Genomic DNA, 23,216 nt, shown 5'->3' with positions numbered 1-23,216 from the left:
GTCGCTGGGTAACAGTACGATTAGAGCAGTCACCAGTATGTCCCTCCTTGTGAGTCAGTCTGGTGTGATTAAAGCTAAATCCCTGCTTGGTACTACAAACTGTTCATAGTGTTCTTGCTTTTACAAGGCCCCTCTGGTATAGCAGATGAAATTTTATACTTGAAGGCTCTGATTGTTGTGATTGGAAATAGACTCTAATCTGGAGAATCAAGTTTTGGTGCATAGCTAAAGTTTCCAGGAACTGGAAGGAAAACTGGATAGGGCTGCTGAACCAGATCTTGGGGATATGTTTCTTTTGATGGTCATGGACTACAGTTCCTGGAATGTGCAGCGTCCATGCCAATTACATAGAATCATAGAATCATAGAATCATAGAGTTGGAAGAGACCACTAGGGCCATCCAGTCCAACCCCCTGCCATGCAGGAAATCCAATTCAAAGCATCCCTGACAGATGGCCATCCAGCCTCTGTTTAAAGACCTCCAAGGAAGGAGACTCTATCACCCTCCGAGGGAGTGCATTCCACTGTCGAACAGCCCTTACTGTCAGGAAGTTCCTCCTAATGTTCAGGTGGAATCTCTTTTCCTGTAGCTTGCATCCATTGTTCCGGGTCCTGTTCTCTGGAGCAGCAGAGAACAAGCTTGCTCCCTCCTCAATATGACATCCTTTCAAATATTTAAACAGGGCTATCATATCACCTCTTAACCTTCTTTTCTCCAGGCTAAACATCCCCAGCTCCCTAAGTCGTTCCTCATAGGGCATGGTTTCCAGACCCTTCACCATTTTTGTTGCCCTCCTTTGGACACGCTCCAGTTTCTCAATGTCCTTTCTGAATTGTGGTGCCCAGAACTGGACACAATATTCTAGGTGGGGCCTGACCAAAGCAGAATACAGTGGCACTATTACTTCTCTTGATCTAGACACTATACTTCTATTGATGCAGCCTAAAATAGCATTGGCCTTTTTAGCTGCCGCATCACACTGTTCACTCATGTTCAACTTGTGGTCTACTTGGACTCCTAGATCCCTTTCACACGTAGTTTCATTCAGCCAGGTGTCACCCATCCTATATCTGTGCATTTTATTTTTCCGCCCTAAGTGCAATACCTTACATTTCTCTGTGTTGAATTTCATTTTGTTAGCTTTCGCCCAGCTTTCTAGTCTATTCAGGTCATTTTGAATCTTGATCCTGTCCTCTGGGGTATTAGCTATTCCTCCTAATTTGGTGTCATCTGCAAATTTGATAAGTATGCTCCCAATTCTGTCATCCAGGTCATTGATAAAGATGTTGAATAGCACTGGGCCCAGGACAGAGCCCTGTGGGACCCCACTGGTCACTTCTCTCCAGGATGAAAAGGAGCCATTGTTGAGCACCCTTTGGGTTCGGCCGGTCAACCAATTACAGATCCATTTAACAGTTCCTTTGTCTAGCCCACATTTTACAAGCTTGTTTGCAAGAATGTCATGGGAAACCTTGTCAAAGGCCTTACTGAAATCAAGATATACTATATCCACAGCATTCCCTTCATCTACCAAGCTGGTAATTTTATCAAAGAAAGAGATTAGGTTTGTCTGGCATGACTTGTTTCTCTGAAACCCATGTTGACTCTTTGTGATTATGGCATTGCCTTCTAGATGTTCACAGACTCTCTGTTTAATGATCTGCTCCAGAATCTTTCCTGGTATTGATGTCAGACTAACTGGACGATAATTGTTGGGATCCTCTTTTTTCCCCTTTTTGAAGATGGGGACAACGTTTGCCCTCCTCCAGTCAGCTGGGATCTCTCCTGTTCTCCAGGAGTTTTCAAAGATGATTGCCAATGGCTCCGATATTACATTTGCCAGTTCTTTTAATACCCTTGGATGGAGTTCATCTGGTCCCGGAGACTTAAATTCATTTAGATTAATAAGGTGTTCCTCTACTATCTCTTTACTTATTCTGTGCTGAAATTCCCCTATTCTGTCCTCTGCTCCATTATCCTCAGGTTGAGCACCCTTTGCCTTTTCTGAGAAGACTGAGGCAAAGAAGGTGTTGAGTAATTCTGCCTTTTCTCTGTCTTCTGTTAGCATTTTGCCATCTTCTCCACGCAGTGACCCTACCGTTTCCTTCTTCTTCCTTTTGCTGCGGACATATCCAAAAAAGCCCTTTTTATTGTTCTTAACCTCTCTAGCAAGCCTGAGTTCATTCTGCGCTTTAGCTTTTCTGACTTTACCCCTACACATGCCTGCTATTTCTTTGAATTCCTTTTTTGTGATTTCCCCCTTTTTCCATTTCTTATACATGTTCCGTTTCAAACTTAGCTCGGTTGAAAGTTCCTTAGTCATCCATCCTGGTTTCTTGAGACACCTCCCGTTTTTCTTTCTCACTGGAACTGTTTGAAATTGTGCCTTCAGTATCTCTCTTTTGAGAAACTCCCATCCATCCTGAACTCCTTTATCTTTTAGTATTTCTGACCATGGAATCGCCCTCAATACTTCTCTAAGTTTACTGAAATTCGCTCTCCTAAAGTCTAGGATGCGTGTCTGACTCTGCCTGGCTTCTCCTTTCCACTGTATTACAAACTCCAGGAGAACATGGTCACTTCCACCTAATGATCCCTCCACTTGCACCCCATTAACCAAGTCATCCTTGTTGGTTAGGATCAGATCTAAAATAGCTGTCCCCCTTGTTGCCTCTTCCACCTTTTGGACCATGAAATTGTCTTCCAGGCAAGTGAGGAATTTGCTAGACCTTGAGGATTTTGCTGAGTTTGACTTCCAGCAAATATCAGGGTAGTTGAAGTCGCCCATCACTACTACATCTCTCCTTTCTGAGTGTGTGGTCATCTGTTCTAGAAAGGCATCATCCAATTCCTCAGTCTGACTTGGGGGTCTGTAGTAGACTCCCACTGTAACATCCTTGTTGTTTCCCTCCCCTTTGATTCTTATCCAGATGCTCTCCACCTGGCTTCCATGATTGATGTCCAGGATCTCTTCACTGGTGTAAATATCTCTGACATATAGTGCTATTCCTCCTCCTTTCTTGTTTGGCCTATTTCTCTTAAAAAGGTTATACCCCTCTATTTCCACATTCCAATCATGAGACTCATCCCACCAGGTTTCAGTGATGCCTATTATATCATATTTGCTTTGTTGTACTAGGAGTTCGAGTTCATCCTGCTTATTTCCCATGCTCTGTGCATTAGTGTAGAGACATCGCAGACCATGGTTCCCTTTTACTTGCTGCCTGTGCAAGTTTTTTTGCCTCCCACTGTTGGGTCCTTGCACTGTTTGCCTTGTTTCCTCTGTGTCAGTTTGACTATTTTCGCCATCCCTTTCGCCTTCCTTAATATTGTCTCCCTTCCCCTCAGAACTCAGTTTAAAGCTCTCCTGATCAAGTTCTTGAGACTGTTGGCAAAAACATTTCTTCCAACTGGCGTGAGATGCAACCCGTCTGTTGCAAGAAGTCCCTCCTCATGGAACCGCAGCCCATGATCGAAGAATCCAAATCCTTCTCGGCGGCACCATCTGCGAAGCCAGTTGTTCACATCTGCTATTTTCCTCTCCCTTCCTGGACCATGCCCTTCAACTGGCAGAAGAGACGAGATGACAACCTGTACATCCATTCCTTTCAGCTTCCTACCAAGCGCCTCGTAATCCCTTTTGATGTTCTGAATGCTGTGTCTTGCAGTATCATTAGTTCCCACGTGGACCAAAAGGAAGGGGTATTGGTCAGTAGGCTTGACCAGTCTTGTCAGCCTCTCTGTCACATCACGGATCTTTGTACCTGGAAGACAACACACCTCTCGAGACATCTTGTCAGGCCTACAAATAACTGCTTCTGTACCCCTCAGCAAGGAGTCCCCCACTACGACCACACGCCTCCTCCGAGGCTTAGCAGCAACTGTTCCCTCGGGTGGGACTCTCAGGCTCCCCTGCTCCGTCCCTGAAGTCTGTCCATGCTGCTCTTCTTCATCCTCCTTGATAAGGGAAAGAGCTTGGAATCGATTCTCTAGCTGCAAGCTCCCCGAACAATTCCTTCTTGGCTTACTTCTCTTTGTGACATTCCTCCAGCTGTCTGCCTCCTCTGTTTGGCAAGTGACCTCTTCCACCCTAGCATCTTCCTCTGCGTGGTACTCATCCAAGATGGTTAGTTCTATTGAGTCCAGGAAATCCTCTTGTTCCCTAATCTGCTGAAGTGTAGCTACTCTGGACTCCAGCTGCTGGACTTTCTCCTCCAAGAGTGCTACCAACTTGCACTTGGTGCATGTGAAGTTCTCCACTTCTGTAGGCAAGAAGAGAAACATCCCACATCCCACATAGAATCGTAGAGTTGGAAGAGACCACAAGGGCCATCCAGTCCAACCCCCTGCCATGCAGGAAATCCAAATCAAAGCATCCCCGACATATGGCCTCTGTTTGAAGACCTCTAAGGAAGGAGACTCCTGTTAGAAAGGATCAAATTAGGGGAATTTAATTAGCTCAAATATTACGAGAGGCGTGTCCTAACAACACACGCAGCGGATCAGGTCCCTATGTGTATACCAGAGGTCATCTAGTCCAACCCCAAGAGACAGAGACTCCAATGCCAATGAGTTGCAATTAAAATATAAACATTTATTAAAGCCACACAACAAAAGGAATCATACACGCACACACACATTCAATACTAGAGCCAGGGGAGGGGGAGAGTTTGGGAGTAAAGGAGAAAGGATAGAGGCACCGTTGGAATAATTACCTTAGGAGTCTTCTCCAAAATGACGGATGTGAGGGATGGTGGATGGTGAAACACGGCCGCGGAGAACAGGGAAAGCAAGTGGCGGCCGCGGTGGCTAGGAGCTGAATTCCGGTGGGCAAAGCTAACTTAGAGGCCCGAGAGAGAAATGAGCATTGGCTTAGCTCAAGTGATTTCAGTGGAGCCCAAGGCTCGGGGAACTCAAGCCTGGAGCAGCAGCTCTACAAGCAAGGTTTTGAGGTTTGGAACTTCAGCTCAACAAGACCAATGAGGGCAGAAATCTAGGTCCTATTTATACTGTGAAACATATCCTCAGGCTATGGCTGCCTGGTGAACAAAGATCTTGATGGCTATCTTTTGTCTAAGCCGAAACTTACACAAAGAAGAGGTCTGACACCTTTCAGGGGAAGACAAATATCTGGATGGCAGAGCTGTTTAAGACAATCACTTGCTCATTAGGAGAGAGGCTACTTCTTTGTCCTCTTCTCTTTGGGCTCCCTGCGAAACTTGTAGGGCAACTCCCAGAACTGGTTTCTTAAGTTTAAATCTACCTTTTCCTATGACCAAGTCCAGCAAAGCAGGCTGGCTACGTGGTCGGCTCGCTTTTAGGGTAATGGCGGCTTGTGATGGGGTCAGTCAGGGGTCATGATTTTTGATCGCTTGGCACCCAAAATTTATATAAAACCAAACTCGGTAACACTCCACTGCACTCCGAGGGAGTTTGTTCCACTGTTGAACAGCCCTTACTGTCAGGAATTTCCTCCTAATGTTGAGGTGGAATCTCTTTTCCTAAAGCTTGCATCCATTGCAGCAGAAAACAAGCGTGCTCCCTCCTCAATATGACATCCCTTCAAATATTTAAACAGGGCTATCATATCACCTCTTAACCTTCTCTTCTCCAGGCTAAACATCCCCAGCTCCCTAAGTCGTTCCCCATAGGGCATGGCTTCCAGACCCTTCACCATTTTAGTCACTCTCCTTTGGACACGCTCCAGTTTCTCAATGTCCTTTCTGAATTGTGGTGCCCAGAACTGGACACAGTATTCCAGGTGGGGCCTGACCAGAGCAGAATACACTGGCATTATTACTTCTCTTGATCTAGACACTATACTTCTATTGATGCAGCCTAAAATTGCATTGGCCTTGTTAGCTGCCACATTGCACTGTTGACTCATGTTCAGCTTGTGGTCTACTTGGACTCCCAGATCCCTTTCACATGTAGTTTCATTCAGCCAGGTGTCACCCATCCTATATCTGTGCATTTCATTTTTCCGCCCTAAGTGCAGTACCTTACATTTCTCCGTGTTGAATTTCATTTTGTTAGCTTTGGCCCAGCTTTCTAGTCTATTCAGGTCATCTTGAATTTTGATCCTGTCCTATGGAGTATTAGCTATTCCTCCTAATTTGGTGTCATCTGCAAATTTGATGAGTATGCCCCCAATTCTGTCATCCAAGTCATTGATAAAGATGTTGAATAGCACTGGGCCCAGGACAGAGCCCTGTGGGACCCCGCTGGTCACTTCTCTCAAGGATGAAAAGGAGCCATTGTTGAGCACCCTTTGCCTTCGGTCAGTCAACCAGTTACAAATCCATGTAACAGTTGCCTTATCTAACCCACATTTTACAAACTTGTTTGCAAGAATGTCATGGAGAATTTTGTCAAAGGCCTTACTGAAATCAAGATATACTATATGCATAGCATTCCTTTCATCTACCAAGCTGGAAATTTTATCAAAGAAAGGGATAAGATTTGTCTGGCATGACTTCTTTCTCTGAAACCCATGTTGACTTTTTGTGATTATGGCATTGCTTTCTAGATGTTCACAGACTCTCTTTTTAATGATCTGCTCTAGAATCTTTCCTAGTATTGATGTCAGACTAACTGGACGATAATTGTTTGGATCCTCTTTTTCCCCTTTTTGAAGATGGGGACAACGTTTGCCCTCCTCCACTCTGCTAGGATTTCTCCTGTTCTCCAGGAGTTCTCAAAGATTATTGCCAATGGCTCTGATATTACATTTGCCAGCTCTTTTAATACCCTTGAATGTAGTTCATCTGGTCCTGGAGACTTATATTCATTTAGATTAACAAGATATTCCTGTACTATCTCTTTACTTATTCTGTTCTGAAATTCCCCTAATCTGTCCTCTGCTCCATTATCCTCAGGTTGAGCACCTTTTTCCTTTTCTGAGAAGACTGAGGCAAAGAAGGTGTTGAGTAATTCTGCCTTTTCTCTGTCTTCTGTTAGCATTTTGCCATCTTCTCCACACAGTGGCCCTACTGTTTCCTTCTTCTTCCTTTTGCTGCGGACATATCCAAAAAAGCCCTTTTTATTGTTTTTAACCTGTCTATCAAGCCTGAGTTCATTCTGTGCTTTAGCTTTACTGACTTTACCCCTACATGTGCTTGTTATTTGTTTGAATTCCTCTTTGGTGATTTCCCCGTTTTTCCATTTCTTATACATGTTCCATTTAAAACTTAGCTCAGTTGAAAGTTCCTTAGTCATTCATCCTGGTTTCGTGAGACACCTCCCATTTTTCTTCCTCACTGGAACTGTTTGAAATTGTGCCTTCAGTATCTCCCTTTTGAGAAAATCCCATCTGTCTTGAACTCCCTTATCTTTTAGTATTCCTGACCATGAGATCACCCCAAGTATTTCTCTAAGTTTAATATAATTAATTTGTTTTATTTATATACCGCTATTCCAAAGATCATAGCGGTGAACAGCAAGTAAGCTAATTAGCAAGTAAGCTAATTTGCCCCCAACAGTCTGGGTACTCATTTTAGCGACCTCCTCAGAAGGATGCAAGCCTGAGTCGAGCTTGGGCCCTTTTGCTGGTCTTGAACTCGCAACCTTGTGGTTTTGAGTGAATGGCTGCAGTACAGGCATTTAACCACTGCGCCACCAGGACTCCTTTAGTAAAATCCTCTCTCCTAAAATCTAGAAGGCGTGTCTGACTATGCCTGGCTTCTCCTTTCCATTTTATAACAAACTCCAGGAGAACATGGTCACTTCCACCTAAAGATCCCACCCCTTGCACTCCATTATCTAGGTCATCCCTGTTGGTTAGTTTCAGATCCAAAATAGTTGCCCCCCTTGTTGCCTCTTCCACCTTTTGGACAATGAAACTGTCTCCAAGACAAGTGAGGAATTTGCTAGACCTTGAGGATTTGGCTGAGTTTGAATTCCAGCAAATATCAGGATAGTTGAAGTCACCCATCATTACTACATCTCTCCTTTCTGAGTGTGTGGTCATCTGTTCTAGAAAGGCATCATCCAATTCCTCCGTCTGACTTGGGGGTCTGTAGTAGACTCCCACAAGGACATCCTTGTTGTTTCCCTCCCCTTTAATTTTTATCCAGATGCTCTCCACCTGGCTTCCAGGATCGATGTCCTGGATCTCTTCACTGGTGTAAATGTCCCTGACATATAAGGCTAGTCCTCCTCCTTTCCTGTTTGGCCTATTTCTCTTGAAAAGGTTATACCCCTCTATTCCTACATTCCAATCATGAGACTCATCCTACCAGGTTTCAGTGATGCCTAAGGTTACCAAAAGTAACCTTCCTAAACTTTGTGCTAGATTCCTACTTATGTGAAAAAAGGAATTCAAACTGGCAGTTTATTGTAGGCAGGTGAGAGAACTCATACAAGTTTGCAGTTCTGCACAACAGCTAAAATTACAGCGCCTCTGCCCTCCTTTTTACATGCTCACCTTACCAAAACTAAACGTATGTGGCTTTATCCTTCTCTTTCTTCATTTTGTGGTGACATCCATGGAGAGACACTCTGGTCTCTGCGACTAGCTAGACGACTGTAAGGTCCATTTTGTGAGCTTTCCCTGGAAGAGCCTCGTGGCAAGAGGAAGATTAGCCCAGCTTCAGAAATCATCAGCAAAGGTGCAGCTGCAAGGAGCTTTCTTTCCCAATTCTCTTCCAGGAATTCTGCTCTGACTGCCATTAACTCTGAGGAGTTTATCACATGGGACAGTGAAATGGGATTTAAAAATCTGGAAAAACCCAGCAAAAGGGATTGGTTTTCAGACATGGTGGGGTTAATAAGCAATAACGTGACATTAACCCAAACGGAAACTCAACAAAGCCTACTTCTTTCTATGTTAGGGATTTTCTGAAAGTAAAAAGGAGCAGGTTTTGTCGAGTTTCCATTCACGTTAATGTCACGTTAATGCTCATTAACCCTTACATCATGTGAAAATTAACCTGCTTTTGCGGGTTTTGTCCACTTTCAGGTTAACCCCTGACATCATCTGAAAATCTACCACTTTTGTGGTTTTTTTACAGTTTAAATTCAGTTTCTGCACAGGATCTTTCCCATGTGATAAACTCCTGAGACTACAAAATCAAAGAGAAAGATACATTGGTCTCTGCCAAAGGCCAAGGAAAATGGAAAGTAGTGAATATAGAACCTAGAAGAGACACTCCAAAGAAGGTTTTGCTAATTGGACAGAAACATATGGAAGAAGACACACTTAAAAGTTTAGGGCTTAAATCCTAATAAATTTGAGTCCTTAAAGGTCATCACCTTCAGTCATGCCCAGAAATTGACTGGTACCTAATCCAAATCCAAAATCGTGTGCACAATTGCTTAAACAGGATTCAAGAGCTGGAAACAGGATTTAAGATGTCTTACTGTTTTATTTGTTGGAATTTTTATTTAATTTACTAGAACTGTGTTACATTAGCTTCTTTAAAAAAATACAACCAGCATCCTCTAGTGAGTAGATTATGGAACTGCATGGTTAGTCTACACTCCATAGCAATAAAAACTCTAGTTGCTAAAACATTCACTTATTTATTTGTCACTATAGAGCAGGGGTGGGGAATCTAGCTTTCTCCTTTAGACTACAACTTCCAGAGTCTCCCAACATGGGTTGTGCTGTGTGAGACTGATGGGCTTTGTAGGCCAAAAATGTGGGGGGTCCAAAGTTTATCAAAAGATTTAAAATAAACATTATATGACATTTAATAAGTCTTGTTTGCATTTTTAATTTATGCTTCAGTCATTAATCATGGAATGGATTGCCATGGAAAGTGATAGACTCTTCTTCATCAAGGTCTTTAAACAGATCGGATGCTTCCCTGTCAGGAGTGCATTTGTTCTGGATTCCTTCACTGGTCAAGGATTAGATTAGATGCAGTCCCTTCCAACTCTACAACTCTTTTTGCCTCCTTTGTTCCAAAACCCTGAGCACTCTGCAGGCCTTGACATTGTCAGCAAACAAGTCTTGGTTATAAATGTTTCTTTCCCAAACTTTCTTCCAGCCTTATAATTATTTCTCTGTACTGTCAAATGCTGATCAAGTCATTGAATATGCTATTACCCCATAGAAGTTTGAAACTATTCATTTCATGACTACTTGGTGCCCTACGTTAGTGTAGTAATAGCTTTTAGAGTGTTCACATTTAATCACAGCATTCCTTTCACCTACCAAACTTGCAGTTCCATTATATATAAACAAATGTTAGTCTGGCATGCCTCTTTTGAGAAATCATACTAACTTTTAGCAACCGCGGCATTACTTTCTAAGTGCTCACAGACTGTCTAATGATCCGCTCTAGAATCTTTCCTGGTATTGATGTCCAGCTGATTGGGCAATAACTACGTTGGTTCTCTTTTTTCCCATCTTTGAAGATGGGGACATTTGCCTTCCTCCAGTCTGCTGGGATCTCTCCTGTTGTCCATGAATTCTCAAAGATTATTGCCAATGGTTCTGCGATTAATTCTGTCAGTTCTTTTAATACACTTGAATGAAGTTAATCTGGCAGTGAAGACTTGGAATTCATTTAGAGTAGCCAGATACTCCTGCACTACCTCTTTACCTATTCTGTGTTGCTTTCCCCTACTGCATCATCTCTCCATTTCCCCCAGTTTGAGCACTGTTTTCCTTTTGAGAGAAGACCGAAGGAAAAAAATGGGTTGAGTAGTTTTGCCTTTTCTCTGTCCTGCTATCATTTTGCCATCTTCTCCATGCAGTGGCTATACCATTTCTTTTTTCTTCCTTTTGCTACAGACATAAAGCCCTTTTTATGTATTAATAGTCTTTATTTATCCAATAAGTTAAAATCAATGATAGATATTTCTTGCATTCAAAGACGTCGTATTGTAAAAAAAAAATTTCACAGAAAAGAAATTTACAGTCCTTCTTGAAATCAAATTTGACGTCTTCCTTTCAGAATTCCAATTCATGACCCTTTTTGTGACTTCCTTTTGGTTCTGCATTTGTGAACAATACAAATTGAATGACAATTGTCCCTCATACCTTGTTTTTGTGTTATCTTCAATGAACTATACATGCTGATATCATATACATGCATGAAATTGGAGAAAAGAAACTAAGTACAGATAACTGTCATTCTCAAAACCCATATAATCACTTGTTAAGAATCCTTTCTTATCTTCTAGTCATGAAATAAACATATATTAAAAAAAGAAAGAAAAAAGGCTTTGTTTTGTTTTACTTTCTTTTCCCTTGCTTGCGCGTTTTGTTTTAACACAGTATTTTCCCACAGTCTCAGCTCTCTTAGTTCCTTAGAACAGCTCAAGCAGAAGTAAATGCCTTTACTATTTTGTTTGCGTTTGCTTTTTTATTATATTTCTTGTAATTATTTTTTCAAATTCTTAATCTTTTAACATAACCTGGTTTATTCGCTATTTTATCTCCCAATATTGAAGAATCTTTTGCCATTCTTCTTTTCTTTTAGACTTATTTCCATTCTTTATAGCACACGACAATCCATTTAATTCTCTAAATTCATTAATTTTTTGCATCCACTCTTCAATATTTGGGATTTTTTCTAATTTCCAATTTTTGGCAATTAGTATTCTAGCTGCAGTGACCATATATAGTAATATCTGCCAGTGTTTTTTTTTCCTCATCCACTTTTAATACAGAGGTCATATTTAAAAGATATAATTTTGGGTTCATAGGGAATTTAGCCTTTAATATGTCTTGGGTTATAGTATGTACTTCTTTCCAAAAACTTTGGATCTTTGAGCATTTCCACCACATGTGGAATAATCTTCCATTTTCTATTTTGCATCTCCAGCATTTACTTTCTGGTAAATTATATATATATATTTTAATTTTATAGGTGTGTAATACCACCTGTTCATTACTTTGAGGTGGTTTTCTTTTAGATCCTGGGCTATTGTAAATTTATTAGTCTTAACCCAGGCATTTTGCCATTCTTCTAACAAAATTTTGATTCCAAAATCTTCAGGCCATTTCCACATATAGTCTTTTATAATTTCTTATTCTAGTTCACTCTTTAGAAACAAATTGTAAAATTTTGATATCTTTTTTTGGTCTGGTAGCCAAAATATTTTATCAAGTTCATTTTTTTCTGTCTCTATACCCAAATTCTTGTTGTCCTCTATGTGTTTTTGTTTTAATTGCAAAAAATTAAACCACTGCAAATTGTGGCCTTCTTTTATTAATTTTTCTCTCGATATTAACTCCCTATTCCCTGTTGAAGTGAATTCAAGTAATTTTCCATATGTCAGCCATTTTGCTTCTCCTGCCCATCTGCCAAAAAAAAAGCTTCTTGGGGCGAGGTCCATATTGCAAGTTTAAAGTAAAAATTTTCCTTAATCTTCAGCCATACCTTAAGAAGCACATTTCTAATTGGATGGTTGTTAAAATCTCTATTGATTTGGTGCTTGTTGTAACACAAGTATGCGAGCCAACCAAATGGCAATTGCGTAGCTTCCAAGTTTAATAAATCTTTATCATGTAATTTAATCCACTCCTGGATCCAAGTTAAACAGCATGCCCAAAAATAGATTTTTAAATCTGGCAATGCATTACTTCCCTTACCTTTGTATCTTTAAGTGTATTCCATTTAATTCTGGGTTTGTTGCCTTTCCAAACAAACTTTTTAAGCTCCAATTCCCAATCTTTAAAGATTTTTTCTTTTATAATAATAGGGAGATTTTGCATAAGAAACATTAACGTGGGCAGAACTGCCATTTTAATTACTGCTTTTCTACCAAGAATGGATAGATTCATATTGTTCCATCTACGTAGACTTTCTCTTATCTCCAACCATATCTTTTGGTAGTTGTTATTAAACAGTTTTAAATTGTTATTAGTTAACCAAATTCCTAAATATTTCATCTTTTTTTTCCACTTTACATCCAGATTTTTGTGACAGCACTTCTTTTTCCTGCTTAGTAAAAAAAAAACAAAAAACAAAAAACAACACCACAAAGCCCTTTTTATTGATCTTAACCTCTCTAGCAAGCCTGAGTGCGTTCTGCGTTTTAGCTTCTCTGACTTTACCCTTACAAGTGCTAGGTATTTTTTTTTGAATTTCTCTTTGGTGATTTCCCCCCTTTCCCATTTCTTATATATGTCCCATTTAAAACTTAGCTCAGTTGAAAGTTCTTTAATCATCTATCCTCACTTATTGAGACACCTCACATTTTTCCTCCCCATTGGAACTGTTTGAAATTATGCCTTTAATATTTCACTTTTAAGAAACTCCCATCCATCATGAACTCACTTCTCTTTTACTATTCCTGGCCATGGGATCACCCTCAGTATTTCCCTAAGTTTACTGAAATCAGTTCCTTAAACTCAAGAATTTGTGTCTGACTATGCCTGGCTAAGGCTTCCCCTTTCCACTGTATAACAAACTCCAGTAGAACACTCCCTCCTAGGGATCCTACCATTTCCACCCAATTAACCAGCCAATTGCTCACCTCCATTATTTTTCTCTCCATACCTGGCTGTGCCTATCAACTGGGAGGAGAGTTGAATGACAACCTATGTATCCAAGTTCTTCCATTTCTGCCCAGAACCTTAAAATAATTTATGATATTCTGAAGGTTATACCTTGCAGTATCAATGTCTCCCACATGGACAAATGGAAGGGGTAATTATCAGTGGGTTTGATGAGCATTGTCAGTCTCTCTGGCCCTGAACAGTTGGGCCAGGAAAGCACAGGCTGTGAACATGCCAGTGTGGGGATGGGCAGGTGTTTACATGCACGTTCCCATGCTGGCCTATGGGTCTGCTATGGCTGTGCACTCCTTAACTTCCCCCTGCATCTCTGCTAGTGAACAGACCCCCATGTGGGCACAACCAGGTGCCCCGTTTTCATGTCAGACATAGCAATGGGGATCTGCTCACTGGTGGAGATGCAGCACGAAGGTAAGGAGCATGTGGGGCATCTAAACAGTTGGGGTTTGCCACAGAGTTTCTGAGAAACTTTGCAGCAAACCAGGGGTCAAATTGATTTGTGTTAAGGGCCATTTACCCCAGGATCAGGCTGGATCCACCAGATCTGTGTCCGGTCTACTAGGAGTCGACCTGATCCTGGCCCCAAGGGTTTGGGCTACATCAGCCAAACAGAACGATATGAGGCCAGGGGGAAAACAGACTTTTTGACATGGAAATTATATACTTCAGAGAGTGAGTGAAATAGAAGTTACAAAAGAAAATGAAACTGTGGACATAAGATATATCAGGTACAGCTGTCTTTATGTATGTGGCTTAAAAATTGTACAGCATGCCCGCTGCTTATGCAGGTGTGCCATATGCAGCTTCCAGTTTATGCGGAAGCCGTGCTGTAATACTTTGAATGGCGCACACGGGTGTCGCACACTCGCATTGTGCCGCCACATGCATGAGCCTCATTCACTATAATGGGGCTCGAGCATAGGTGGAATTTGCCTTATGCGGGGGGGGGGGTCTGGAACAGATCCCCCACGTAAGGCAAGGTTCCACTGTACCTCCAGGACTAGTTATTTGTTAAATATAAGGGAAGTATGCACTGTTTTCTTTGTTGTGTGCCTTCAAGTCATTTCTGATTTATGGTGACTCCAAAGCAATCCTATCACAGGTTTTCTGGTGCTGATAGTGTGTCACTCGCCCAAGATCACCCAGTGGGTTTTCATGGCTGATTGAGGAATCAAACCCTGATTTCCAAAGTCACAGTCTAACACTCAACTCACTACAACATGCTGGCTCTCCAGTATTACAAACACTGCAATAAAATAATTTCCACATAAAGCTTGAAAGTGTGTGGATTTAATACTCAAAACCAAACATATTTAATCAAATTTAAAGCCCTTCATGGCCTGGGTCCAAACTAGTTGCGGAATCGTCTCCTTTCATACAACCCAACCCACACACTTAGGTCCTCTGGGAGAAATCTACTGCACCTAGGGTTGCCATAAGTCTGGACCTCCAAACCGGGACAAATGTAGGACAAAATTTTCAAATGGAGGGCACATTTTTAAAAAATCAAGGACACACAGAAAAATTGATGGTTTTAAAAAAATGTTAATATAAATACATGTTTCTTAGGCATGATCAAAATGGAGGACATTTGGGCATTATTCCTAGACAGATGACAGAAATGTACTTTCCCTTTCTGGCCACCCCCCCTCCCCCCATTCCAAACAGCACATTTGGGCATTGAACATGGCTTTACTTAACATGGCAATCTCTTGCATATTTCAGAGGCTTATTCCATAACCAAACTCTTTGGGTTTCACACTGACTATGTCAAGGTGATTTAACAAGAAGTGGGTTTGCCCTCGGATTCAACTGTACTTCTCAGAAGTGTGTACTTGGTCAAGGGACTTTGGTTTTTCTTCACTGCGCATGAGTTGGTAAAAATCAGAGCAACTTACATTGGTCGTGCCTCAGAAGCTGGCTGATATCATCATCATCACTATTCTCTTCCTCCTCCTCCTCCTCCTCCTCCTCCTCCTCCTCCTCCTCCTCCTCCTCTTCTTCCTCCTTGTCCTTCCTCCCTCCCCCTTCCTCCTTCCTTCCTTCCTCCCTCCTTCCTTCCTCCTCCTCCTCCCTTCCTTCTTCCCTCCTTCCTCCCTTCCCCCCTTTCCTCCTTCCCTCTTCTTTCCTCCCTCCTTCCTTCTTCCCTCCTCCTCCTCCTCTTCTTCCTCCTTGTCCTTCCTCCCTCCCCCTCCCTCCTTCCTTCCTCCCTCCTCCTCCTCCTCTCTTCCTTCTTCCCTCCATCCTCCCTTCCTCCTTCCTCCTTCTTTCCTCCCTCCTTCCTTCCTCCCTCCTCCTCCTCCCTTCCTTCTTCCCTCCCTCCTTCCTCCCTTCCTCCCCCTTCCTCCTTCTTCCTTCTTTCCTCCCTCCTTCCTTCCTCCCTCCTCCTCCCTTCCTTCTTCCCTCCTTCCTCCCCCTTCCTCCTTCTTTCCTCCCTCCTCCCTTCCTCCCTCCTCCTCCTCCTCCTCCCTTCCTTCCTCCCTCCTTCCTCCCTCCCTCCCTCCTCCTCCTCTGCCTCCCAGCCCAGGCACAAGCAGAGGAGGAGGTGGGTGGCTGCCTTGGCGTGCTCCCCCCCGCCCGCATGCCAAGGCAGGAGGCAGGCAGCCACCCACCTCCTCCTCAGCCTCCTCCTCTGCCTCCGTCTCCCGGGCCCAAGGAAGTGCCCAGCGCAGAGGCGCGCCAGGCGGAGGAGGCGGTGGGTGGCTGCCTGCCAGTGCCTGCTGCCTTGGTGCGCGCGCACGCACAGGGAGCACCAAGCCAGGCAGGCACCTCTGCCTCCTCCTCCGCTTGGCACGGCCTGCAACGGAGGAGGAGGAGGAGGTATGCCTCCTGCGTGTGCCTGTGCCACCCTCCCCCGCCTTCTCCCGCGCACCGCCTCCTCCTTCGCTTCCTCCACATGGCTGCACGGCCTGGAACGGAGGAGGAGGAGGAGGAGGTTGGTGGTGCGGCCGCGCAGGGAGGCAGGGGAAGGTGGGTTGGCGCCGCACAGGCCCCGAACCAGGGGCTGGGGGCCAAACCGGACCGGGACCAGGAGGGGCCCCCCAAAAGCGGGTTTGTCACGGGGGCCGCTGGGTTATGGCATCCCTAACTGCACCCAATAAAGACTAGACTAGCTGCATTTACCCAGAGGGCCTTTTCATCTGCTGCTCTCAAACTATGGACGGATCTCTTCTGACAGGCCTTCCCTGAGTAACTTACTGGTCACCCTCTGATATGGATACCCCCAGAATACACAGCTCTCTGTTGTTAACTGACTGTTTTTAGATTATATTTTATTATTACAGTTTGTATAAATTATAATGTTGTTAATTTGAAGGGAGGGATAATAGGTTTTACTTTGTATTGTTGTATATTATTATATTATTTATTGTCATATTATAATATTGTATTTTTACTATGTGGTGAGCTGCCTCGATCCTGTTGGAGAGGTGAGATAGAAATAAAATTTATATTTCTCTATTCTATTCTAAATAAAATTATGTAGCTACACTTACAATTTTCCAGATATTCCCCCCAAAATTTCCAGTGTTGCTTTTTTCTGGAAAACCCACATCACTGGTCAAAATAAGGCAGGGCAAAACTATGGGCACCATCTTTACTGACTGATCTGTTAAAAATTCCTTTTTATTATTTTAATTCTAGGTGGCATGTTGAGCAGAATAAGATGTTTATTTCATTTACCTGTAATGCATTTTACCCAGCTCTTCAGCTGAAAGAGATTCCCAGAAGCACCTTACAACAATCATTATTAAGACAACCCCTGTCTTTGCCTTACACTCTGAAAGTCACAAGGCAAACTTATTAGAAGAGAATTGAAATCATTACAAGAAGGCATGATGCAAAGGATTGATGAATGATATTTAATTGTAGAAAGTGCACAGAAAGGATGTATATGCCATTTTTATGCAAATGCTGTATGGGCATTTGAATCTTTATTCAACACTAACTGTAGAAAAGCACCTTACATGGTACCTGGGGCTCAGGGCAGAACATGTGGCACACACCTGTCTCCTCCAATACCTTCCCCCATCTCCTAGCATCTGCTGCCTGAGGGGAGCAGTTCAATTTGTATAATGGTAATGCTAGCCCTGTTATCCCTTGTCTCATTTTCATGGTCTTAATATCATTTTACAGTTATTTTTAAATGCATCTAATATGCTAAACCACAATATGGCTTATCTCCTCACTGAATGATCCTTTAGCCATTCTACACAATTGCTTCAGAGAGAAGGGGTGCAGTTAGTTTTCCTCATGAGTCTAATAGAGACCAACAGCCATTTGATTTTTTACTTCTCAGAATTTTCATTACATAACATTTTTTCTTTTTATTTGCCATTTATTAAGCATTACTATCTCAACTTTCTACTCCTTAAGAATTCATACTTACACACACACACACAGACACACACACTCACCCACACACCCCAATTACATATGTCCAAATTCATGATATTAAAGATTTTAAAAATACAAAAATACAGTTCATGGCACAGTCATGGTATTATATAGTCAAGGAATTATATCAAATATTATAGAGTTACTCTAACCCTAAAATAAATACCAGGTAATGAATGTACACTGTTGTTACAATAATCAATAAACTCAAGTACTGTGCAGATCCATTAAGCAACTGCCTTCTGTCTCTAATGTAGCTTGTAAACTTGGCCTTTGCTTTATATTCATAATTTTTTTATCTACCATTCTGGTATTTCTGGGAGCTTAACCTTTTCCCACCATTTTGGATATTAAACCTCTTTCCTGCATAGCCATTTATTTGTGTTTTCCATTAGAAATAAATTAGATCCCAAATCTATTTGTACTTTTGTTGTACTGTATTTTCTATTGTATTCGTAATCAAAGAGCAGTGTTATTATATTTTTTGCCTTGACATATAACCACCAGATAGTTCCCCAAATTCATATGTCTAACATTTATTATCTAAATTTCCATCTCAGATAACTTCTCTGGCATTATTTACCATTTCAACATAATTTTATAACAAGTATTGGGGGATGTTTACGCATAGTGAAACATTCTGCCCAATCTTCCATGATGATGGTAGTTGTATATTCCTGCATGGTACTGGAGTTGGACAAGATGATCCTTGTAGTCAGTTCCAGCTCTAAGATTCTGGGCAGATGTTACTACTTTGCCTGTCTTGTGGTAAGAGTTCCAGCTCACCCACAGCAAGATATTTTCAGTCCCCAAAGTGGCTAAAAGCAACCTAGAGCCATGGGGGTAGAATTCAGACACATACCAGACACATATTATGGAAAAGGATCTTGTAGCACCTTTGAGACTAACTGTGCAAAAGGAGCTGTAGCATAAGCTTTTAAAGACAACCAAGTGTATGAAAGCTTATGCTACAACTTCTTTCACATAAAGGTGCTACAAGATCCCTTTTCAACCTAGAGCCAATCAGCTTTCCCATGGCAGTTTCCTCACTGAAGTACTGTAACTGCGATGAGCCCAAGACATTTTGCTGCTGGCAGCGAAGAACAAGATAGCTCCTCTCCCATTCTGTGTTCAGAGGTCAGTTAGACTGGCAGTGGAATTTTATTTCAACACTGGCAAAGGGGCAGAGGGAAGCAGACTAGCGTAAGGGGAATAGAGCATGCCACATGGCATAAGCAGTTACTCTACAACCAGAGTGCCACTCTCTGCCTCCCACCAGCAAAAGTAACCACCTGGCTGCCTCACTCTGCCCAGTGCCCTCTGGTAATCAGTGCTGATCTCTGGAGCTCCTCTGCTGCAGCCCTTTACCCAGACAGTTAAATGGCACCCAAGAAGGGAAGGTTCAGACATGATTGCTTCATTAGGCCTACTTCTCAAGATGTTTTTCCCAAAGGTCAAACTTTTCTCCTTGCCTTTTATTTTTGAGTTCTGCATCATACGCTAGGCTATGCCTTCTCCACCTTTCAATTTTTTTGAAAAACCACTTAAGGCAGCTAACATCGGTGAGAAACAAAATCAATAAAAACAATCAGATTTTTTAAGAGCACATCATTTAACAAAGTTAAACTAAGGAGACAATGGAGTCTGTAACATTTCAAACTTGCAGCAAGAGACAAAGCAAAAACTTGCCTCAACAATATGAGTATCCACTGATGGCAACATACTGATAGTGGGAGGGGAGGACAGAGTTCTCAAGCCAAGAGGAGTGAAGCCTCATAGGTGTCTCAAAAGAAAAAGCAGAGCTCAGGAGAAAGACTCTTGTGGGTCTACAACTCACAGAATCCATCAGCCAGCACCACAAGTGTTGTTATTATTTGACATCAAGTCAACTTCAAGTTATGGTGATCCTATGCATGAGAGACCTCCAAGATCCTTGGTCATCAGCTGCCCTGCTCAGGTTTTGCAAACTTAAGGACGTGGCTTCCTTGATTGTATCAATCCATCTATAGTGCAGTCTCCCTATTTCCCTACTGCCTTCCACCTTGTCAAGTTTGTCATCTTTTCCATTGAGTCACGCTGTCTCATGAGATGTCCAAAGCACAATGGCTTCAATTTAGTCATCTTCACTTTGCTCTAAGACACCTCTTTTTCAGTCTGTGCTATTCATAGAACTTTCCTTAAGCACCACATTTCAAATGAGTTGATTCTCTTCTTGCCAGCATTCTTCATTATTCAGCTTTCACAACCATACTTAGAAACTGGAAATATTGTGGCTTGGATTATTTTGACTTGGTATTTAATATGTCCTTACACTTGAAGATCTTACCTAGTTCTTTCATGGTTCAGGTCCAAAGACAATATTCTCAATATTTCCTGAAAAAATGAAAAACTGTTACTTAAATTTGTTTTGTAACTTTATTTCTTTTTTCCTCAACTGCTGTATCAGAATATTTTGCAGTGTTCAGTTTTAAATGATAAACAGTTGTTTCAATATGTGTGTGAGTGAGACAGAGTGAGCGAGCAAAAGTTCGGCGTGGGAAAAACATGCCAGAGAGATTTCTGCACTAATTAATGTCATTCATGCCTGGTCACAGCTGTGGATCTTCAATTTCATCATAATTTTTACCATGTGGAAGTATATTGTCCACACTTTACCATTTCCTTCTAGCTCCCACACATAATTGCCTCTTTCAGTTGCAGAATTTACTCTAATTATGCAGAGGTAATCTGGGACCTTTGTGTGTAGTGAGGTTTCCTTTTGGGTAAATAAACATACAATGTTATTGCAAAGTACTCTTTTCAAGCTAAATGTGCATGACAAGAGTTTTACATACTTATTGTAGAGCCTGTGTACATGGAATGGATAGGAATGCTGTTGTGTTCATCTCAGGCAACAAAATGTCCCAAGTCTATATTGATTACTTTACCTCTAAGATGGGCGGGGGGGGGGGGGGAGGCATGTTCAGAAACATATTTCTTCTTCACCTGGATCCATCTCACTAATGAACTTTATATAATCAGCATGTTTTTAATGGATTCATAAATGTAATAGAGAGAGAAAGAAAAAAGGAAAATGGAAGAAGAAACACAAAGGATGTGAATATTGCACAGGCATACACATTAATATAAGCTGATTGTATTTCAAAAAAAGAAAATATTTTCTTGAAGTTGATAGTTTATAAAATACAGGTTCATGTCTATGTAAAGTAGTAAGATCTTCTGACTTTTGAAACATAGATGATGAATGCTTCACTTTTCATTCCTGGAGCATAAGTCTTTTTGGAAGAGTAAAAGCATGCAGAATCCAATCAATTAGATTCCATCTTACAGGAATATAGTTTAAAAGAACATTTCAATCTAAAAATGCCAAGATTTTTCTAATAAAAAATAAATATGTTATAATACAATTGGCCCATATCCACAAATCCTTGTCTATAGATTCAACCACCCATGCTTTGAAAATATACGTGTGTGTGTGTGTATACACATATATATATTCCAAAAAGCAAACCTTGGTTTTGCCATTTTATATAAAAGACACAATTTTACAATGCCATTGTATGTAACAGGACTTATGCATCCATGGATTTTGTATCTACAGGTGGTCCTGGAACTAAACCCCAGGAGATACCGAGGGCGCACTATACATGCTTGCTAAGGTGTAAAGCAGTGGAATAAGAGGGAAGCCATATTAGAAGTGGGTAGACTCTTACCAAGGAAGCCACAGCCCTTAGTTTACAAGACTGTAGCAGGACTGTGAATAACAGGTTGTCTTGGAGGTCTTTCATTAATAGGGATGCCATAAGTCAGAGCCATCCTGATAGCAATTAATAACAATACATCCAGCATTTTGTGTAAGAAGGGACTCAGAGTCCCATTGGAGTTTGACAGAGACAGAATACGGCCAGCTAGTTGAAGAACTAACATATGAAGTAGCTCTAGATGAAGAAGATACATTAGCTAGCAACCCAACTGACAGTAGATTAATTACAGAGCACTAATATCACAAAGAACTTTATTTTTTAAAAGTAAGAAATCATTTAAATTTTTCTCGGTGACATAACTTCATTTATCCCTTTAAATGTGTTTTGATTACATGTTCAGTTCCAGTGCTGCTAAGCCTTCACTACTCATAAGATACACTTATAAAAAAAGAAAAGAAATCCAACTAGTATTAAGCATGTGGCAGTTCCATTGTTGTCTTTTCATTTTTCTTTTGATAATCTCTCTCTTTTCAGTCTCCTCTTTCTAGTTTGTTGCATGAGAAAGCTTTGAATGCAGCTTATGAGAAATAACCATGCTGTGCAGCTGTCCCTCAGATAAAACACTAAACATTTTTGCATACACAATAAGAAGCAATTGTCAAGACCTTGCAATATAAAGAAAAGAATGAATATTTTGCAAGGTATAAGGCCCTTTCTTGAAAAATACAAAAAGATACTTTACTTAAAATTACCTCCTTCAAAGGGCATACCACTTGGATAGACATTTCACCCATAGAACTAAGCACTAAAGGAGTTGTAGGACTGTCTTTTTTTCTCCCCCTGTAACATCTAGTTACATGCTGTGGCTTAATGATTAAGACGCCTGTTCCGACGATCGGAAGACTGGCAGTTCAAGGCCCAAGTGCTGCATGATGGGGTGAGCTGCCATCACTAGTCCCAGCTTCTGCTAACCTAGCAGTTCAAAAGCATGCAAATGCTACTAGATAAATAGGTACCACTTCTCAGTGTGAAGGTAACAGAGTTTGGTGCAGTCATACTGGCCACATGACCACCAGATCAGTCCTCAGACAATGCTGACTCTTTGGCTTAGAAACGGAGATGAGCACCGCCCTACAGTTGGTTACAACTAGACAGTCATGTCAAGGGACTACCTTTACCTACCTTTAACATCTAGTACTATATGAGCTCATAATATGTCTTCTACTGGATGAGACCATTGCACTGTCCAGCCTCCTTGTGATTGGCAGCGGCTCTGCTAGCTAACACCTTTAAAAGGGGGACAGTAAGAATTTTGTGTTCCAGCACAGAGGTATAAGGCTGTGCCACATAACTGAATGTACTGACACTACCAGCCAGTGAATTACAGTGCGAGGTGGGCATATTTAAAGCATGTTAACATAGCATCTTTCTTTTCTTTTTCTTTTGGTAACATTTGACATTATTATTATTGTTGTTGTTGTTTATTTATATAGCGCTGTAAATTTACACAGCACTTTACATAGTCATCAACCAAGTTACAGATAAAACCTGCCTATGGCGTACAATCTAAAATCAAAAGCAGCAAAAATGATAAAATAACAACTTATAATAATACAATGTGTAAAAAAATACATAGCAAATA

The 23,216-nt window shown here is 41.5% G+C and overlaps 1 protein-coding gene across 1 annotated transcript in view; it reads right to left on the bottom strand.

The window, feature by feature from the left end:
• Positions 1-4,731, bottom strand: part of SLC33A1 (solute carrier family 33 member 1) — a 29,210-nt gene extending 24,479 nt beyond the window's left edge. The window contains exon 1 of the mRNA XM_089508990.1: positions 4,717-4,731. The gene's annotated coding sequence lies outside the window, so the exon portion shown is untranslated. The remainder of the gene's footprint in view (positions 1-4,716) is intronic.
• Positions 4,732-23,216: the final 18,485 nt, after the last annotated feature.

This window comes from Sceloporus occidentalis, unplaced genomic scaffold, assembly GCF_023333645.1.
Source record: "Sceloporus occidentalis isolate IW3139 unplaced genomic scaffold, rSceOcc1.0.p SCAF_2, whole genome shotgun sequence".
NCBI classification, from domain to species: domain Eukaryota; kingdom Metazoa; phylum Chordata; class Lepidosauria; order Squamata; family Phrynosomatidae; genus Sceloporus; species Sceloporus occidentalis.
The sequence above is the reverse complement of the archived record's forward strand: the minus strand, read 5'-3'. Positions and strand labels throughout refer to the sequence as shown.